This window comes from Zootoca vivipara, chromosome Z (assembly GCF_963506605.1).
Source record: "Zootoca vivipara chromosome Z, rZooViv1.1, whole genome shotgun sequence".
Lineage (NCBI taxonomy): Eukaryota > Metazoa > Chordata > Lepidosauria > Squamata > Lacertidae > Zootoca > Zootoca vivipara.
Genome location: NC_083294.1, coordinates 6,714,862 through 6,734,476, shown reverse-complemented (window position 1 = coordinate 6,734,476; position 19,615 = coordinate 6,714,862).

Sequence of the window (19,615 nt, the reverse complement as noted above, 5' to 3'; positions counted from 1 at the left end):
CCCAAATGACATTTCAGCTGCATACAAAGCCTCGTGTGGGCATGTGGCTTTTCCATCACCTTTCTCCCCCAAATATAAAATCCCTGAGACAATAACACAAGCTGTGACTGAGGAGAGAGGGGGGGGGCTTTCCCAAAGTGATAGAAGCTACCTGGTGCAAGACCCTTGAGCTGTGTGGAACAACCCTTATCAGTATTAACCTCTTGGGCAGGACCCCACAATGCTCCTGCCATTGCCTGTCTAATCTCTTCCACACCATCATATCTGGAGTTAGCTCTTGGTAGCTGCCCACTTCCCCCCATCCCCCCCTCTCTCTCAGTCATTGGACTCCATGTGCAATTATTGCTGCTAGAACTCTACATTCTGCACACAGGGTCCTGGGCTTGTAAAACTTCAGGGTCTCCAATCTCTGCAGGGAATCTGAAGAATTGACTACAATTCCCTCTGGTGTCTGCCAAAAGAAGCCAAGTCTTAGGTCGTCCGGTGATGGAACAGCCACAATTTGATTTGTTGCCAGGATTGTTTGCTTGCCATTTTGGAAAAAGCAGTAGCCCCATCTTGACATAACAGGATGCCATTATGGGGAAGAGAAACCACTGGCCACTCACGTGATTCGGCAAAGTAGGTTCCCCACATCTATCCTTTGTATTTAAATTCCAGCAAATTGTGTGGGGTGGGGGCCTGTTCGCAGCCAATGGAAATATTTCAAGTTTAAAAGAACCCTGGTCTGCTGCTAACTGATTCTCAAATTGGGCATGCCTATGCATCAGACATAAACATAAACTGGTTTAATAGTCCTGCTCTCACCCCTAGGAATTCTGGGAACTTTTAACAAAGAGTTCTCAAAAACACCCAGAACCATAGCTGCCAAGTTATCCCTTTTTTACAGGGATTTCCCCTTATGCTGAATAGGCTTCCTCGCGAGAAAAGCGAAAACTTGGCAGCTATGCCCAGAACCCAAGTGACTTTCCCAGTATTCTTCAGGGAAAGGCATGACAAGGTCAAATTAAATGACATGTGGGGGTAAGGTGTGTGCAGGTCTGCAGCTCTACCTCTTTCTAAGCAGCGGGGGGGGGGGCTCTGAATTAAATCCTGCTAGTGGCACTTGGGGAAGAAAGGGTTAACCTTTTCCTGCTTCCATGCCATTTACTCAAAACAAATCACACACACACACACACACACACACACCCCACACTTATCAAACTATGGTTTGGAGACATTATTCTCATCCACCGCCATGCAAAATATCATTCTGTAGTCCCAAGAGCATCCAGTTTTAGGTGAATTTAAGATGGGAATCTTTTCCCATCTGAGAACTTCTTTTAAAAAACAAATTCCAGCTGAAATACATAAGGGAGTATGTGTGGGGGTGGGGTGTGACTTTAAAAAGGCAAGTGAATTTGATTTATCAGAAACATTCTTACCCAATAATTTCCTACAGAACTTCCTTGTGGCTGTCTCGGTGTCAGTTGCTTTAAAAAGCACCAACTCTGTTCATGAATAAGAATTGTGGTGGGGTGGGTGGGGGAGGATTCAGTTTGGTTTGTATTTCAGTGGAAACCTATCTAATTCACACTTCACAAAAACAATCCACAGACTAAAATGCTGCTGTCCTTCGGGTTTCACACTTCTTTGGAATTTGCAATGCCAAATAATATATGGGGGGGGGGGGGAAATGCAAATATTCAGAAAAAGTGTGTAGTAAAAACACCACATTGGTAAAAGCAACATACAAAAAAGCATTATATTTTTGTCAGCTGCTTAAATGCTGTCCTGGTATTAAGCAGGATATAAATGTACAAAACAATAATAACATTAATGATCAATTATTATGACTATGGGAAATGGCTCGCAAGAATATGCATTATAGATAAAATTGCATACAAAATAGATTTATTAGGTTAATTTCATTCTAAAATGCTGCCAAATTTTCATAAGGACATAAAAAATTGTACACTGATGCAGAAATGAACTAAAGTTCAGAAATTGAATTTAAGATTGGGGGGGAAATGAGAAACTGAAATTAGACAGAATTGTCTATCCATGCTGGTTTGCATCCTATTCCATGTTAGCCAGCTCCTGAAATAATTGGGAAACTGCTTTTATTCTCCTAACTCCACTCATTCCATACTGTTGCTGTGTTCAGGTGGGAATAAATCACATGCCCACTAATTAGGGGTTGCATCAATTAAAGTGGATTTGGTGTTCTTGTGCTACAAACCTGCCACCTCTTCAGAGCACTCCACTCAGCCAAAAGAAAGAAAAAGAGCTAGCCTTTTTGCAAAAAGGAAAGTGATGAGGGGGGTGCACTGGAAACTCTGGAGTAACATTCATTTGACACAAGGTTGCAGGGGCAAAACTAGACTTTATTTCATCCGGGTCAAAGACCCAGCCTGGCACACACATCCCATGTGCATTTGCGTATACACTCGCACAGCCTGGGAGCCTCACTTAAGCTCCAGGGCAAAAAGGCTCTGCAAGGTTGTATAACCTCCCTGCAAACAAATAAGAATAAACAATAAATAGCCAGCATTGCCCTGTTTGCAAACTTTGTGCAAGCAAATCAGTTCAAATGTGCAAGGGACAGGTGATTTGAAAGCAATCAAAAAGATAACATTGTGCATATTATACCACTTTTGAGTTTGTTTGTTTGTTTTTAACCATCAAGTGGTGTATAAATTTTCTGAAACAAATTGACAAATGCTAAGGGCAAATGACTCCTCCTAGAAGTTTCACCACCCTCCACCCTTTCAAACATATTGGGCTGGTTTGGTGGCCTGGATTTTTTTTGTCCATCAAGACGATGAGGAGGGTTTTAGCCGCTGGAAGGTGCTTTGGAAGCAGGACTCAGCTACCTCCATTCTGGTGTCACTTGGTTGTAACTGTCGGTTTGTTCTAGGTTTTACCTGTGTTTTGTTTCTGTCTTTTTTTAAAAAAGGAGAGAGAGAGAGAAAGCGGGGAGGTTTGTTTGTTTGTTTGTTTGTTTGTTTGTTTGCTTGCTTGCTTGCTTGCCTGCCTGCTTTTTAAACCTGAAAGATTCTCAACCAACATTTCCTGCTGCAACTGATTTGAGTGGCTACTGAAGAGGAGAAAGGAAAAGACAAAAGTGGATGGTGCAAAGAAAGGGAAGAGGAGATGCAGCATTATTGCTTGGACTGCACGTGTTTTCAAGGAAACATCCATTTCTAACAGCTAAGGACAGTCAGTCAGACAGAGAGACTCAAATAACTTGAGGGTGTTATAATATGGTGGGCACAAATCTCATGAAATATTATCTTGTGCAAGTCTTGCGGAGATAGCTCAGAGCTGTGTGCACACACAGTAAGCTTCCTAGGAAGGGGAGTCAGAGAATTGGGTTCATTGTCTAATCCAGGGTTGGCCAACATGATGCCCTCCATCCCGGGCTCTTTGCTATGTTGGCTACAGCTGGTCGGGGTTGGAGTCCAATAACGTTTGCCAATTTCGGTTTGCCCTGATTCCTTTTTCCCTTATGCTTTGTAGTACTTCATAGGCACCTGCCTTTTCCCTTGGTATGTCTGTCATTTGGGGGGGGGGGTTTACTTTAATTCCTCCCAAGATGTTTTTGAGGGCAAAGAAATTGCATCTCTCCCCCTAACCCAGTCCACACTGATCAGACTGTATTTGATACAACTTCCAGTGTTTCACAGCTCTCCTAACCGCACGGACTAAATTCAAAAGAACGACAGCACACACAAAAGAAGAAGAATGCAAAAGAAGGCGGCTGCTAAAATGATTAGACAGATGATCCCAGTTCTTGGGGAAAACATCAATGTTTTCTCATTAAGAAAAAAAAATCATTTACTGGATAGGTGGTGCAGGATTAGCAGAACAGCTAGGTCAGCCACAGATGGCAAAGTTTGTAGGGGATGTGAGGGCACTATCTCTGTCTGCCTTTGGACTTTCTATACAGGATTGGGCTGCCATGAAAAGTGCTGCATGTATAGCATGGTTAATACCTTAACATTCTAATATATGTGTGTGTGTGATATGTGCAGTATACTAATTCTAACAGTATAATATGTGTTGTTTTACAGGAGGGATGAGGAGACTCTGTCCTTCCTGGTGTTGCTGGACTCCAACTCCATTCCTGAGCACTAGCCCTGCTGACTATGGCTGCTGGGAGTTGGAGTCCAATAATACCTATAGAGTCACCAGTTTCCCCATCCCTGACATAGACAATGCTGAATCAGATGGACCTCAAATCTTGCCTCTGCCGTGAATTCACTAGGTCTGAGGAGGAACTGAGGAGGTCCTCCAGACTGCATTGAACTGCACACCCCATCATCCATGACCATTGACCATGCTGGCTGGGGCAGATGGAAGCTGAGAGTCCAGCAACATCTGGCAGAGTAATTGTTCCCCATCCCTATTTTACCACACACACTTTCACAGCTCCATCCCTTGTCCATCCCACAGTCCAAGGCCATTTCTAGAATCAGTGTTCCTCTTACTTCCTCAAGCAGATCTTGTTTATCATGGAAGTCAGGTTGATCTGGACAGCATTTACTACCAATGCATGATGTTGGTTAGGTTAGGGGAGAGTAATGCCCTTAACTGTGGGTGGTATGTGTTGCAAAGGATTATGGGAGCAGCCACTAAGTGTTCCTGCTGATGAGTTTATACCCAGTATGGGTACTAGGAGACAATTCTTCAAAATATTCACTGGTCCTCAACATATCCCAAACCAGGTCCATCTTTATTGCTCAGGTCACAAAACTGGAAAACAACCATTGCACTGCCCTCCTTGATGCATACGTGACCAACATGTATAAAGTACACCAAACAATCACTGCTTGCACCATCCTAAGGATTTAGGAGAAGACAGGGCCAACCCAAATCTTCTTCTAGAAGCAAAGGACAAAATGGTGCCCACTCAGTACACATACAGGTTCCAGCCAGTTGATCTAAATTTCTATGCTCATGTCTTCCACCATATCAGAAGGCTTAGGAGGCACAGAGCAGGCTAGCTTATGGAGAATTGTTGGATGGGGCTTGTATCACCACCACTGCATCACCAGCATACACTACCGGAGGCAGCTCCCCTATTTCCTCATGCATACTTAGGCAGATAGTAGCTATAGTTCAGCAACATCTGGAGGGCCAAAGGTTTCCCACCATTGGTGTAATGATAATGGCCCAGTATAGGCAGAGTAGCCTAATGTTTTTGCAGCACAAACAGAGAAGTGTCTCAATTTTGCTGCGCAACTGGACCAAGGCTAATTTGCTCTCCCTGGCTCATCCCTTCTCCAGCATACGGTGGGAACAGGAGCTCCTGGTGCAATCAGGCAGACTCTTCCTTGGAAGTGGGGCCTCTTTGTTTCCCAAGTTGTGCAAAAGTGGAGATTTTTTGCCCGTGCATTAGGCAGGTATGAAAGAAGCTGCACTAGCTGATTTCAGACAGGGGACATAGCCAGTCCTTTCTGGAGATGCTGGGGGTTAATACTGAGACCTGCATTCCAAGCAGATGCTCTTCCAATAAGATAAGGCCCTTTCGCTAACAGCATAACAAGGTATATTTTCATTACCCATTCCATAGCACCTACTTTTGTCCCAAGTCAAAGCTTTTCCTAGAACCAGAGATCACCTCTTTGTATCAAGCTTCCACGTGTGTTTGCATGTGTTGGGAAAGAGGTACAAATCACTAGCAGTGGCTGGGATATACCCTTACTGTTGCTGCTTCAAGAGAAAAACAGACTTGCAAAGTGTTAGCAGGTTTGAGTCATGTGTTCTTGTGCTTCCAAACAATTAAAATGGCAGATCTATCCATTCTGTAGAGCTGTACAGTCACATGGAAAGCTGCACACATTTGCACAACCCGACAGTAGAAATGGGTTGGCAAGGCAAAGGAATGGATAGCTAACACTGACCAGACTAGTCATGCTGCTTTCACATAGCTAGCCCCTGCCCTGAGTGCTAAGTTGTTGCATGTTTGAGGAGAGGTAGAATGTAGCTGACCTAGAAACCCACCTAGTGGCTGGATCTTTTTGGCCCCCTTAAGCTGGGAAAAGGCCAAAAGGAACGCTTGTGAAACCCACATGTTTCCCACCCACTCTTCTGAAAACAGACATTCCCTAGACCCCAAAGGCACAGAAGGGGCAAACAGAGCATATTTGCAGCCCACAGGAATGCCTGCCACAGAGATAGTTTGAGGGCCCAGTCCAAAAAGTCACAGAGGCGTGCAAGTTATTTTGAACAGAAGTGGGGAAATGTATGTCACCTCCCCTCAACCCTCTAATATTGCTGGGACCATCAGTCCCAGTCAATGTGGCCAGTGGTCAGGGGGTGATAGAAGCTGGAATTCCACAGGTTCCTCACACTGCCTTGGGGGAAAAGTAGTGAGGCTTACATTTCAGCCACTGGTTCAGGTTTCAAAAGTAGGTCTGAAGCCATCTTTCCTGCTTTGTTCTCAATCATTTCCCAATAAGGAGGTAAATAGGAAATTAAGTGTAATGTACCAAAGCCACACTCTGCTGATTGTAGGACAGAAACACTTTGATGCACACCATGATCATGTGCCCTAAGCAGGTAACTCAGTGTTTTCAGAGCTGACAACATACCTGTGGAGTCAGATCTAGCAAGGGCAACTGAATGTACAGTCATGGGTAGTCACAGAACAGTCCCTCCCATACACAGACACACCACACCACACTCTTATTGGGCTAGCTGGAGGGCAACCAGCACTCTACCAGCAACCCCTTTGCTGGATCTGGCTGATGGACGTCAAGGGTTTAATTTTCACCAGCAAGAGGAGTAAGAGGGATGGGAAATAGATTTGTGGGGTTTGCAGCACTTGAGCTCCTGGGACATAAACTGCTCCGACTGAAGTTATGGGTCTGTCTCTCGATTCCTTTGAAACAAAACACAAGTGTAAGGGGGGGAGTACACCCCATTTGCTGCTGCCTTCAAGAGAAGCAGAATACGTATTTTGAGCTATATCCGAATATAATATAGTAATATTTGCAAATAAAACTGTGATCTCTTCTAGTGCAACATATATAGATATAAATATATATATATATTGATAGATAATATAATTATTCCTATTACCAACTGCTCCTCCATAATGATAAACCATATTATATCTTTTTTTATTGTTACAGTTATGATGGTTACACTTATTGGTGATTTTATTATGGAATTTGTACTTCAGGCATCAGCTACAAGTCAGTTTCAACCAATACTTACCACCCCCCACTCCCCCAAAAAGTTAAATGGAACTATTTGCATAAGAGTTCTACGGGTCTACTGTATAAGAGAGAAAGAGAGAGAGAAGTATGAAGGAAGTTGGAGGGACAAAACAAAAACACAGTTTAAACCTTATTTTGGTACCTCATGCCTGTACTTTTGCTGCTCCTGGTTATTTTACTTGTTCCGTTGCTGCGTTCGTTTGTTTTTTAACAAAATCTAATTTAAATCTCCAAGCAATATATAAAGATGTAAATAGTAAAAAAAAAACACCTTATTTATTAAGATTGTCATCTTTTTTTAAAAAAATTATATTTACACAATTGTTCATCTAATTTATTACCTTTTTAGTAGTACAGTTATTTTCTCTATGATTGTACTGGTGTTGTTGGTTTTTTCCTGTTCAGGGTCTTTGTTTAAATGTCTTTTTTTATTACAGGTCTGGTATTTGCTCATTTTCAATTATTCTCTTCCTCCCCATACCCTCCCTCAGTTTTTCAGGTAACTGGTTATATTTCACATACCATATTTTTCCATGTATAAGGCTAAGTTTTTTCCTTGAAAATAATGTCAAAAATTAGGGGGCGTCTTATACACAGATACATTCACCTCCCTTTACTTAAATCTGGGGTCCCCCCAATAGGGGGCATCTTATACATGGGGGCGTCTTATAGATGGAAAAATACGGTATTGAAATAATAATAATTTTTTCCCATCATGCATCAGCACTATTTCCCCATTGTCTTATTCCTGTATGTTAAAGTTATATATATGTGGTCTTTACCTGAGAAAACAAAGACTCAAAAGCAGCAGTATAAAAGCTTGTATTAAAAGAGTTCTGAACTTGATGGAGGTCCTTTTTATTATTCCGATTCCAGTGACTTAAGCTTCCTTCCTTTCATGTACTGTACCATGGGGCTAGGGAAGTGAACAATAACTGCAGCACAATTGAGAAACAAACACCATTCACTACAGAGGAAGGATCTACTTCACCCATCTCACCTAACCATATCTCAGTAATACACACCAGGCTGGCTCCCTCATCTGTGATCAGGTTGCAAACGAGCAAGGTCTTACTATGAACCCACCTGGTGTAGTAGTCAGGCTACCTTCATTTCTTTGGCGATCACTCGTAGCCGAGTAAGAAAGTCTTCCATGAACATAGTCTTAACAGTGTGATTGACACCTTCCAACGTTACACCATTAAGTTGGATTTGTGGCACTGCAGAGGGGTTGTTTGGGGCTTGTTGGTGCAACACTTTGTTTGTTTGTTTGGATATTGAGCGATAGTTCAAGCTTTCCATAAGCTTCTGTGAAGGTATTTAGGATGGTTGGGAGGTCATCCTCCGAGGGTGCACACACTACGTTGTGAACCACCCTGAGACATCCGGGTATAGGGCAATATATAAATTAAATAAATTAATAAGGTCAAAAGTAAAATTCCGTTCTAGTTGCTGTTGCCAATTCCTTCTTTCCCAATAGTTCCTGGCCACAGATCGAAATCTTACCCAACGCTTGTGTTAAAATCACTCAAGAGGATAATGTTATCCTCCATATGTGTTTCTGATAGGATGGCATCCAACTGAGAATAAAAATTTTCTTTAATGTCTTCATCAGCATCCAGTGTTGGTGCATAAGCGCTTAAAACAGTTGCCTGCTGGTTTTTGGTGAGCTTCATTTGAAGGGTTGAAAATTGCTCATTAATGCCGATAGGGACTTTTGACAAGAGCTTCACAAGATCATTTTTTATAGCAAAGCTTACTCCATGTAATCATTGTTCTTGTCCAGGTAGACCTTTCCAGAAGAATGTATAGCCTCTTTTTTCTTCCTTCAGTTGTGCCTCTCCTGCTCTTCCGAGTTTCTTGAAGTGCTTCAATATCAATATTAAAATGTCACAGTTCTCTTGCAATGATAGCAGTCCTGCATTAGTATTCACTGGATAAGGACAATTTCAGTATAGGAGACGGGTAGCATCCTCCACTGCATCTAAGAAGAGCCAGACTGCTGGATCAGGCCAAATAGCCCATCTAGTCCAGCATCAGCTTCTCACAGTGGCCAACCAGATGCCCAAAAGCAGGACATTGGCACAACACCACTATTGCCAGAAGCTGGTATTCAGAGCCAAATATTGCCTGTGAAAGTGGAGGCAGGACCTACCAATGGCTGCTAGCCAAGAAGTGGTCCCAACAATCACATCAGCAAGGCATTGCTGCCATGGATAATCTCTGCTTTGCCACCATCATTCTCCTTGCTCTTCCAAATTACCTGCATTGCATAGGTGGACACTGGCTAAAAAACGGAAGAAAAAAACATTTGCAGACATTTTACCACACCTGACAATTGTTCTGCAGATGTCCCACACCAGAAACCTCATATACACTTTCCTTGTCATGGGTATCTGTCTCCAGACCCAATTTTCTCCCTACCTTCTTTCAATATGCTTGGGACAGCCAAAGATCTTTTGCTGCTTAAGATGAAGGTCAAAGTGGCGTGACAGACCTGCTGGCCCTGCTCCACATCTAGAAACTGACCAAAGTGACATTGGGCTCTTAAAATTTGAGTTGGAGTCCAAAAATATCTGGAAGGCCACTTAGTCCTGCAGTCAATTGTTTTCTCATGCTCATGAAGTACAGGGCAACTTGGTTTCAAGAGAGAGAAACACACATTAAAAGGGGAGGGAAGAAATCTCATTTCATTGGAATCAGCTGTAAATATCCACTCACCTGGAACTCCGGATGGGCGGCTGTTGCCACACGGGATGGCCGTGGTGGGTTCAGGAAGGCTGCCATCTTCCGGCACTACTAGGGAAGGTAATGACTGCCACTGCCCACCTCCAGCTGCAAGCCCACTTTGCCAATCGGAGGCAAGGGCTTGGGGTCTGTGAGCAGCCCACCTCTAGCTTATTTAAAAGGGTGGCCAGGTGTTGAATGCCCTCTTGGCTGATCATCCTAAGATTTTCTAGCCAGCCAGTCTTTAGGGGACTGTATGGGGAGGGAGGAAATGGGCACGTTGCCTACAGACCATGCTGTGGTTTATTAAGTCACTGTATTGGGGCCAAGGCAGAATTTTCTCCTGTAAGCAAATTGGCTGGGTTGCAGTTTTTTTTGCTTACCTCAAAGCAACTGTCACAACTCTGGTGGATAAGGTATTGGGCTGGATCCTTAGTTACAGGTGCACCTTGTTAGAGGGGTCCAGGAGGGGTGACTCTGCACAGAAGTCCACTGAGGGACCGATGGGCCAATACACCTCTCCCAACGGTGGCTTGTACAGGGTTGTGGAATCCATTCCACGTTGGAAGTGACTCCCCAGCAGAAGCTTGACCCCCACCAGGTTCCTATCAGGTAGCAGGCGGGTTGTCTGATGCTGGAAACATGCCCAATGCCTTAGACCAGGCATGTCCAACAGGTAGATCGTGATCTATTGGTAGATCACTGGTAGATCATTGGCTCCCCCCAAAGAAGATGAACAACTGTGGCTCCCCTAAAAAAAGCTCGACAATTTTGACCTGAACCCCCAAAAAGAGGGTAGATCACTACCAGTTTTTAACTTTGTGAGTAGATCGCAGTCTGTTGGGAGTTGGCCACCCCTGCCTTAGACAAACCCAGTCTTTCCTGTAATCCATAAAGTTGGGGCCTAATTCACCCCCATACCAGTGTCCTGTGTCATTCTTGTAGCCCTTCCTTCACCTGCCATTGCCATTATGTGCCTGTGCTGGCAATTTCCCTTGAATTTTCATGCATAAAGTTTCTTCCCTTGCTAAAACATCCAGTTCCTTCAGTCCTGACCTATAGATCAGGCTCTGGAAAAAAAAGCCTAATAAAGTTTCCCAAAACCACTACTGTGGGGCTTTGCTGCACTGGAAGCATTGTTAAAATCCCCACCGTCTTTTCAAAAGGGCCAGGATTCTTTTTGTTTTTAATATGAAATGCTAGCTGTCTTATTTCTGCAAATTCCAACTGCTATTTCCATCACGTATTATGGCTCCAGCTCATGGAAGTGGCTATAAATGAGCTTTACAGCCACCGGGGGGGGGAGGGGCGGGCATGGCTGGAGGGGGAAAGCAGAAGGGAATCCCTTTTATTCAATATTTTCCCCCCGCCAAACCTTCAGAATTTAAAAACGCATACTTTCCATCCAGCTACACAGAAACCTCAGTGTCTGGCTTTCTGCAGCCTCCATAGTGCAAGAAACTCTTAAAACTATGAGAAAAATTTTCTGGAGTTCAAGGATACTCCATGGAATTCCTTGTGCAACAGAATGTCTAGAAGGTGGCCACAGAGCTCTTGGTTGGATTCAATACCCAGTAGCCACATATGAAAGGAATAATCAAGGCTTCTGTTAACAAGTGCCAGGCAAAGAGTATCCTCTCCTCCCCCCCGGTAGCCTGAGTGGCAAGAAGAACAAACAGTTCATATCTTGTGGCTTTTTATTCATTCATCTGGTTGCAAGACAAAAGATCCACATCTCCACGCATAGGAGAGGTTGGCTACTCTGAGTCCCTCCTCTTCTGTCTCCCGCAACACCCTAGAAACCTATGTGAAGTCACAGGAGTCACATCTCTTCGCATTCTCTGTTCTTGAAGGCGGAGGGATCAGCAAGCCCTTGGACTAAGAGGGTCTCTCATACTCTCCAGGGAGGTCTCTGCTGTCTGCTATCTAACTCTCCCCCCCCCCCATCTTGTAACTAAGGATTTCCTCATTCAGCTGTACATCACCCATGTCTCCCTCTCCCCCTGAAACTGCTGGAGACAGGAGGGGGGGGACTTCCCACTCCTCCACTTCTGAGAGCAGCCAATCAGACCAAGAGTTCATTTCCCATTCCTCCTGTTCAGTCCAGTCCCTGATATCACCCCCCCTCCATAATTTTCCTCCTCCTCCCCTGTCTCCCTCCACCCCTTCTCCCTTTCTTCTGGCCCATACCCCTTCCATGCAACCAAGTACTGTAGTCTCTTCCATCTCAAGCGTGAGTCTAGAATCTGCTCTACTCAAACTCCTCCCTCTACCAGGACAGGAGGTGGGGGGGCACTTGCCTGGGTGCTTGGTAGGGGTGTGCTGGCACTACGGAGGACAGCACAGACCTATGGAATACAGGGTGTATCTTCATTGAGGCTGGCAACCTGAATCTGAAAGATTGATCAAATGGCCCCACCCTCTGAGGATCCAGTTTCCTGCATCTACCTCTCTGGGGCAAATCTCTTGTAAACAGCCTCACCTGGTCCCCCGCCTTTATGTCACTGCCTATTTATCTATGGGCATCAGCTGTCCTCTTATACAACTCCATAGCATAATCCAAACATTCCCTTAGTAGGCTCTGTATGGCTGTTAACTCTTCTACAAAGTCTTCTGCTGCTGGTACTGACAATATGTCGGTTTGCGAAGGGAAAGTATGTGGCTGGTTCCTATAACTGGCAAAAAAGGGGGGGTCTGCTGGGTTGAAGCATGAAGTACATTGTTGTACACGAACTCTGCCAAGAGCAAGTTAGACACCCAATCATCTTGTTGGTAGTTCATGTAACACTGGAGGTACTGCTGCCATGTGGCGTTGGTCCTTTCCCCATTAGACTCTGGGTGTTGGGCTGAGGTGAGACACACTTCTACTTTGAGTAGTTGCATGAGCTTCTTCCAGAACGGTGAGGTGAATTGGGTTCCCTGATCCAAAATCACTTTAAGGGGGAGCCCGTGCAACTTGAACACATGATCTACAAAAAACTGTGCCGTCTCTTGTGCGGTCGGCAGTCCTCTACAGGGCACAAAGTGCGCCATTTTTGTGAACAGGCTTACCACTACCCAAATTACTGTCTGCTGCTGCGACTCAGGCAGATCAGTGATGAAGTCCATAGCTATGGCTTTCCACAGTCTTTGTGGTGTGGGTAGTGGTTGGAGCAATCCTGCAGGCGCTTCCCTGGGCCCCTGGGCCTCTTTGCCTGCTGACAAATCTCACAGGCTCGGACATGTTCCTTGACATTCTTTCTCAACCTTGGCCACAAGAATTGCCTCGTCATGTGGTATAGTGTCTTGTGCTGCCCAAAGTGTCCTGCTGTAGGGTTATCATAGCATTGATATACGACCTTGGCTCGGAGATCTCCCTCCAGAACATAGAGAGTTCCTCCTCTATAAAGTAACCCATCCTTTTTCACAAACCCCTCAATGTCACCTGCATCATTCCGCAGCACCTCTAACTTGCCTTTTGCAAAAGCATTCTCCCGTGTCTTCAGTTGAAATTCAGATACTTCGACAACTGACCCTGCCACTATCTGTAGCTGCTCTGATTTCAAATATGCCTATACACTAGAATTGGCTCAGCATCCTGATACTCCAGCTTCCTGGAAAAGGTATCCACCCCTTGATTCTGACTGCCGGAGACATAATGCACTCTAAAGTCAAATCTGTTAAAGAACTGCACCCAACGAATCTGCCATTGATTGATTGCATCATCTGCCAATACGCCAAAGTATGATGGTCAGTGCTCACTTCCACCTGGTGTTGCGCCCCCTCTGGAAAATGTCTCCACAATTCGAAGGCTTCCTGGATAGCCAAAAGCTCCTTCTCCAAGATTGTGTAGTTCTGCTCAGGAAGGAGTCAGCTTTCTAGAGTGGAAAGCACAAGGGCATAGGTTGCCATTCTGGTCCTTTTGCAGCAGTACTGCCCCCCACTGCCCTGTCAGAGGCATCTGTTTCCACGACCAGTGGCCAGTGGGAGTTGGCATGTGCTGGGTATTCCTCTGAGGTGAACATGGTTTTGAGCTGCTCGAATGCCTGTTGCTCAGCTGTCCACTGAAATGGCTTATTACCCCTCTAGCAGTCTTGAATAGGCTGGCGCGAACTTGTTCAATAGTTGCTACAGGTCTTTCTTCTTCTTGGGTTCCTGCTATGACACTATGCTCTGCACCTTAGCTGGATCCATGTGCACCCCTTCTGGTGTGAGGCAGTAACCCAGGAAATCTACCACAGAAACATGGAATTGGCATTTCTCCAACTTCACATAAAGCCAGTGTTCTCTCAGCCTCTGCAGCACCTCTGTCACATGTCACTTGTGCTGTTCCTGGCTTTCAGAGTAAATCAAAACATCATCAAGGTAACTGATCATGAACTCATGAACATATCCACCAGGTCACTGAGAAGGTGGTTAAGGAAGGCTTGAAACACTGCTGTCCCCGACTGAAGTCCAAAGGGCATGACCAGCTGTTCAAAACTGCAATACCTGGTGCAGAACATCGTTTGCCACTCATCTCCCTCCCTCACATGGATCAAATTATAAGCACCCCTTAAGTCCAGCTTCATGAAAATCTTTGCTGACCTTAGCCTTTCTAATAAATCCCCAATACTGTATGTGGTAGGGGATAGCGATTTGGCACCATTAGGCTATTGATCTTTCAGTAGTCTGTTGTGCATAATCGGTAGGTCCCCTTTTCTTCACGAACAGCACTGGGGAACCTCCTGGTGCCTTGGAAGGTCTGATGAAACCCCTTGCCAGATTCTTCTCCAAAAAGTATCTCAAATCCGCCAGCTCTGTCTTGGATAATGAATAGAGGCAGTTTGTGGGCAGTCAAGCACCCGGCAGGAGATCTATCTTACAGTCGAAAGACCTATGGGGTGGCAACTTATCTGCTTCCTTCTCCTGAAACTGCTGGAGATGGGGAGGGCAAAACTTCCCACTCCTTCTTCTCTTCTGAGAGGAGCCATTTCTCATTCCTCCTGTTCAGTCCACTCCCTGACAACAAGCTACATAGAGATAGTATGCTGAGACCATGAAAGTTCAGGATCTGATAATTCCACAGGAGGCAGAACATTACAGCCCTATGTTCCTGCCTGGGTCAGATCTGAATCTTAGACACAAAAAGAACTCCATCCCTCTATCCATCAATCAACTCATTTCACTGCTACTGCAACAGCTCAAGTAGCAACAAATCCTGCAGTGGCAGGAGGTCTTAGTGCCCTCTCTTCTCTCCTGGTGCATTAATTCTGGGATCCCTGGGAAATGTAATTTCCCCAAGGCATCTAATATTTGTCAGGAGTCCCAGAAAGCTGCACTTCCCAGTACTTCATGCATCCATGCTGGCTGGGGCTCTCGGGAGTCTTGAGTCCAGCAGCAATTGAAGTGAACCCAGTTGGCTACCCCCACCAAAATCTTTGAGATCTTTCCTCATCATTCAACCTGTTTCCCTTTCACTGTCTCCCTCTTCGTGGGCAATAAAATTAAAGCTACTAAATCCTAAGCTCATTGAAGGTATCCTAAGCTTACTGAAGATGCAGAATCTATGGCCCACCCAAACTTGTTGGAGAGACTCCAGTTCCCATCAGCCTCTGCCTGCTTGCCCAATGGGCAGGGATGGGTGGGAGTTATAGACAAATATCATGGGGAAGACTGCAGAATCCGCATCCCTGACCACCTAAAGATCAGTAGCAAATTCAGAAAATTTGAAAGTTATAACTTTGGGGGTGGTTGTGGTTGAAGTCAAACCACACGGCACAACTGGAGAGTTGAGCCTTCACTTCAGATTTGGTGACTTAACCAGTTCCCTGGTTATACGTGCCCTTGTTTCCATGCCCTGCCTTGCATACTGAAGGAACTTTCCCCATTTTGCAAAAGCTGACAATGGTCTGCCTCTGATCCGCCCATGACCCTGTTCTCATAAACTTTCAACCTTGGAGGGGCTGTTCCCATGGAGCCAGCCCCACAGCTTTTCTTCCCAACATAATACAGACTCACTTGTCTAGCAGCCCCACCACACACCTCTGACCATTGGTACCTTTCCCAAGTTCATTTTCATATAAATGTCCACACAGATTCATCACAGAGCCAGCGAACAAGGGTTTTGATGCCTACAATGGAGAATCCAAATAGCAGTAGCCCCCCCACCCCCCATTAATTAAAAGGTGGTGCAACCCACAGAGAAAGGAATGGGAGCTGCTGCACATGCAAACATATGGCTGCTACCTATTCTAATGTGGCTCAAGAACACAAATGCAACTTGGCTGGATCAGGCCAAAGATGCATCTAGTCCAGCATCCTGATTCCCACAGTGGCCAATCAGATGCCCTTTTAAGGGAATCCTGCAAACTGGGTACAAGCACAGTGCACACACACACACACACACTGCCTTTGCTGCTGCCTTCCCATCAATTGATAGAGATAGGACCACCTGGTTCAGAGGCAGCCTATGCAACAATAATGGCTGACAGATCTCCCCCACTCTAATCCTGGGGGGGGGGGAGAGAATGAGGCTTCATGTTACCTGTGTCAAAGACCCAGTTTAGCACACCCTTGCCACACACATTTGCGTACACACACACACACACACACACACACAGAGAGAGAGAGAGAGAGAGAGAGAGAGAGAGAGAGAGAGAGAGAGAGAGAGAGAGAGAGGCTGGAGCCTCAATGGTGTTCCTCTGGAGGCTGCACCCGGGGCAAAAATCCAAGCTATCCCGTAGCTACCTTGCTAGTCTAATCTCCTTTCAATGACATTGCATGCTTGGCCTACAATTGCAGCAGACTGAGACTGAAGAGGCCTGGGGTGGTGAAATGGATAGTAGCACTTCAGGCAGCAGAAGTGGAAATCGTTGTTGCAGGCAACCATCTGTCTGGGGAGACAATGGAAATGTGCACCTTTGGGGGTAAAGTCAAACTGTTGAAGAGTTACAGTGTGTGCTATAGCTGTATGGACCAATAAGGGAAAGACTGGTTTTATTGCAGGTGGGGCAGGTGAAGGTATCCGGTTTTGCTACTACTGGTGCACCATGGTGTTTATTTTCTCTGTGTTCCTCCCAGCAGTCATTCCTCCTCTGGTCACTTCTGTGGATACACAACCTGACTGTCTGTCTCCAGGCATTGTGGTCAGCTGCAAGGGACTCTCATGGGGTTTGTTGTTCTCAGCCTTCATGTTTTTTTTTTTGCAAACATCTTTGTAACTCAGTGTTGGTCTGCCAACAAGCCTAGTGCCTGAAGACGGCTCCTTGTAGAGCATGTTCTTCTTGGGGATCCAGCCATCTTCCCTTCTGTGGGCATGAACATATTATATCTATCCTAAGTGCTCATCTGTGGTACCTTCATCTGCATAATCTTTGTCCCTACCCATTGTGTCTCAGCCCCCATTCCCCTCCTCACCCTCTCTTTTATTCGGCCATTTGTGTATTTATATTATTCAAGTATTGCAAAATCCACTACACATCTTCAGGAGAAGAAAAGGCTAAGGAATAAAGCCTACACAAAGCTGGAGTGGAGTTCCTAAGCCAAGCTAGTGCCAAATGAACTGTTCTGCTTCCCTTTGGACACTGCTCAGGCCTGAACCCCAGAGAGCTCACTTCACTGCTGCTAATGCAGCAAAAACAACACAGGAGAAAACAGTTACAAGTTACCCGTCCCTGAAGCCACAGCAGGCACTGTGATTCTCCAGCAATTTGATTTCATCCCCAGAGGCACACTCTGTTGTCTCTCAAGACAGATGGATGCCAACTATATATACACACACAGAGAGAAACTAAGTACATGAAAAAGTCTTTTGATCTCACAAATGTCTTCCATAGCCTCTATTTCCAGGGGGGGGGGGGGAACAGCCTATGCCCATGTCAAGAATTCCCTGGTCTGGTCAAGGCATCTAAGGGCTAGAGGTGCTAAATCTGCTACTAGAGGCTGGTTTGACCTTCCCAACCTCCACCAACCCCTTCACCTGGTCAGTTTCTGGCACTGCTGTAGAACCTTTAGGGCAGGTAGAGGCAATTGTGTGGGTCTGGGTTCTTCCATGTCATGTATTGAATGTGCGACTGGAGTAGAACCGTGCTCAGAGGAAGGCAGCCAGCCAGCAGTGGTAGGGACACCTGAGTATATATTAACAGAGTGCTCAACAGCCTGCCAAGTCTCAGGAAGCCGGAAAGTGCAACAGGCTTGGCTTCAAAGCCAGAGCATAACATGGTCAAAAAGTTTCCAAAGAAGGAACCACAGATCCTTCCTTTCAGTCAAGACCCCTTTTATGTCAATTCTGCATTTGGTTTGGCTCTGCTGCTGGGCATCAAGGGCTCACATTGCTCCAGTGCCTGGGGCTGGCTTTGATCTGAAGGGCTGGACACATCACGTTTGGCTGAGCACAGATGACGGCTGCTGGGGAAGATGCAGTTATACCGTGACTCCCCCAAGTGTTTGTCAATCAAGCTCTGGGCTTGAAAGCAACACCCCCTCTCCCATCCCAGCAGTACTGAAGTCTATGTGTATCATTGCTTGGGATCTTCACAACCTTTAAAGTGTCTTGTAAACTTCCTCCTTTTTTTGGTTGAGAATGTTGAGGGCCTCTTTGCTCCTGTGCAGGTAGGCAGGATTTAGGAACATATGTAGTGGCCTTATACCACCTCAGACTATCAGACTGTCTCGCTCAGTATTGTCTACCCAAACCGGCAGCGGCAGTCCAGGATTTTAGGCAGGGTCCCTTTCCAGCCCTACCTGGAGATGCCAGGGATTGAACTTGGGACTCTCTGCGGACAAAGCAGATGTTCTGCCACCAAGCTACAGCCCTTCCCCACTTTGTTTCTGAATTTAGAAACATAGGAAGCTGCCTTACAGGAAGGCAGACAGTGTGCCCCCAGCACTGCCTATCCTGGTTAGATGTGCCTCTTTTGGTAGAGATTTGCCAGTGAGCTATGTCCAACTTCCCAAAGGCACCGCCATCTTATCACTCCAAACTGGGTTTGCCTCAGATTCTAACCTGGGATTTCTTGTACTTTCAGTGAGAATCATGTCCCAAGACAAAAAAAAGACAGGCAACCCTAGGTCCTTTTGCTTAGCATCTATAGATCACAGGTGGCATGAGAGAGATTCCAGACAAAAAGGTCATCCAGATGCTGGTTAAATACTTCTAGCAAAGGAAATATTTTAGTAGAGGCTTTTCAGCTGCTGGGGAATGCTTCAGTTGCATAATGCAGAGAGTTGGATTAGATGAGATTCAATATCCTTTCCAGCTCTAAAAGCCTATACAGTATAGTCTTCATTATCTCAGAGCAACTATCAGGCCGGTGTGCTCATTTAAACAGGGAAGCAGTGCTGTGGGACATTATTTCCTTAAACCAACCACAGTTATTAGCTTTGCTCATAGGAGTCAAGGTTTCTTTGCGCCCCCCCCCCTGAGGGGACCGGGGTCCCCAAAGAAGATGGGCATTGCCATTCAAATGGTGTGTGCGCACCACATCATGTGATCGATTATGCAGGGTGGGGCTTACCTCCCTCCCCCAATATTTTATTCAAGTTGGCACCCCTGGCCTTACTGGGTGAAAACCCCACTAGTAGTGCTCCCCCAAAAAATGTTTAGGGGTACTCTCATTTTCCTACTCATATTGAAATGCTGCCCCTCAATGAGGTCAAACTTAGATTCACAAAATGTTTAGGGGTATGTGAACCCCTGCGTCCCCCCAGAAAAAAAAATC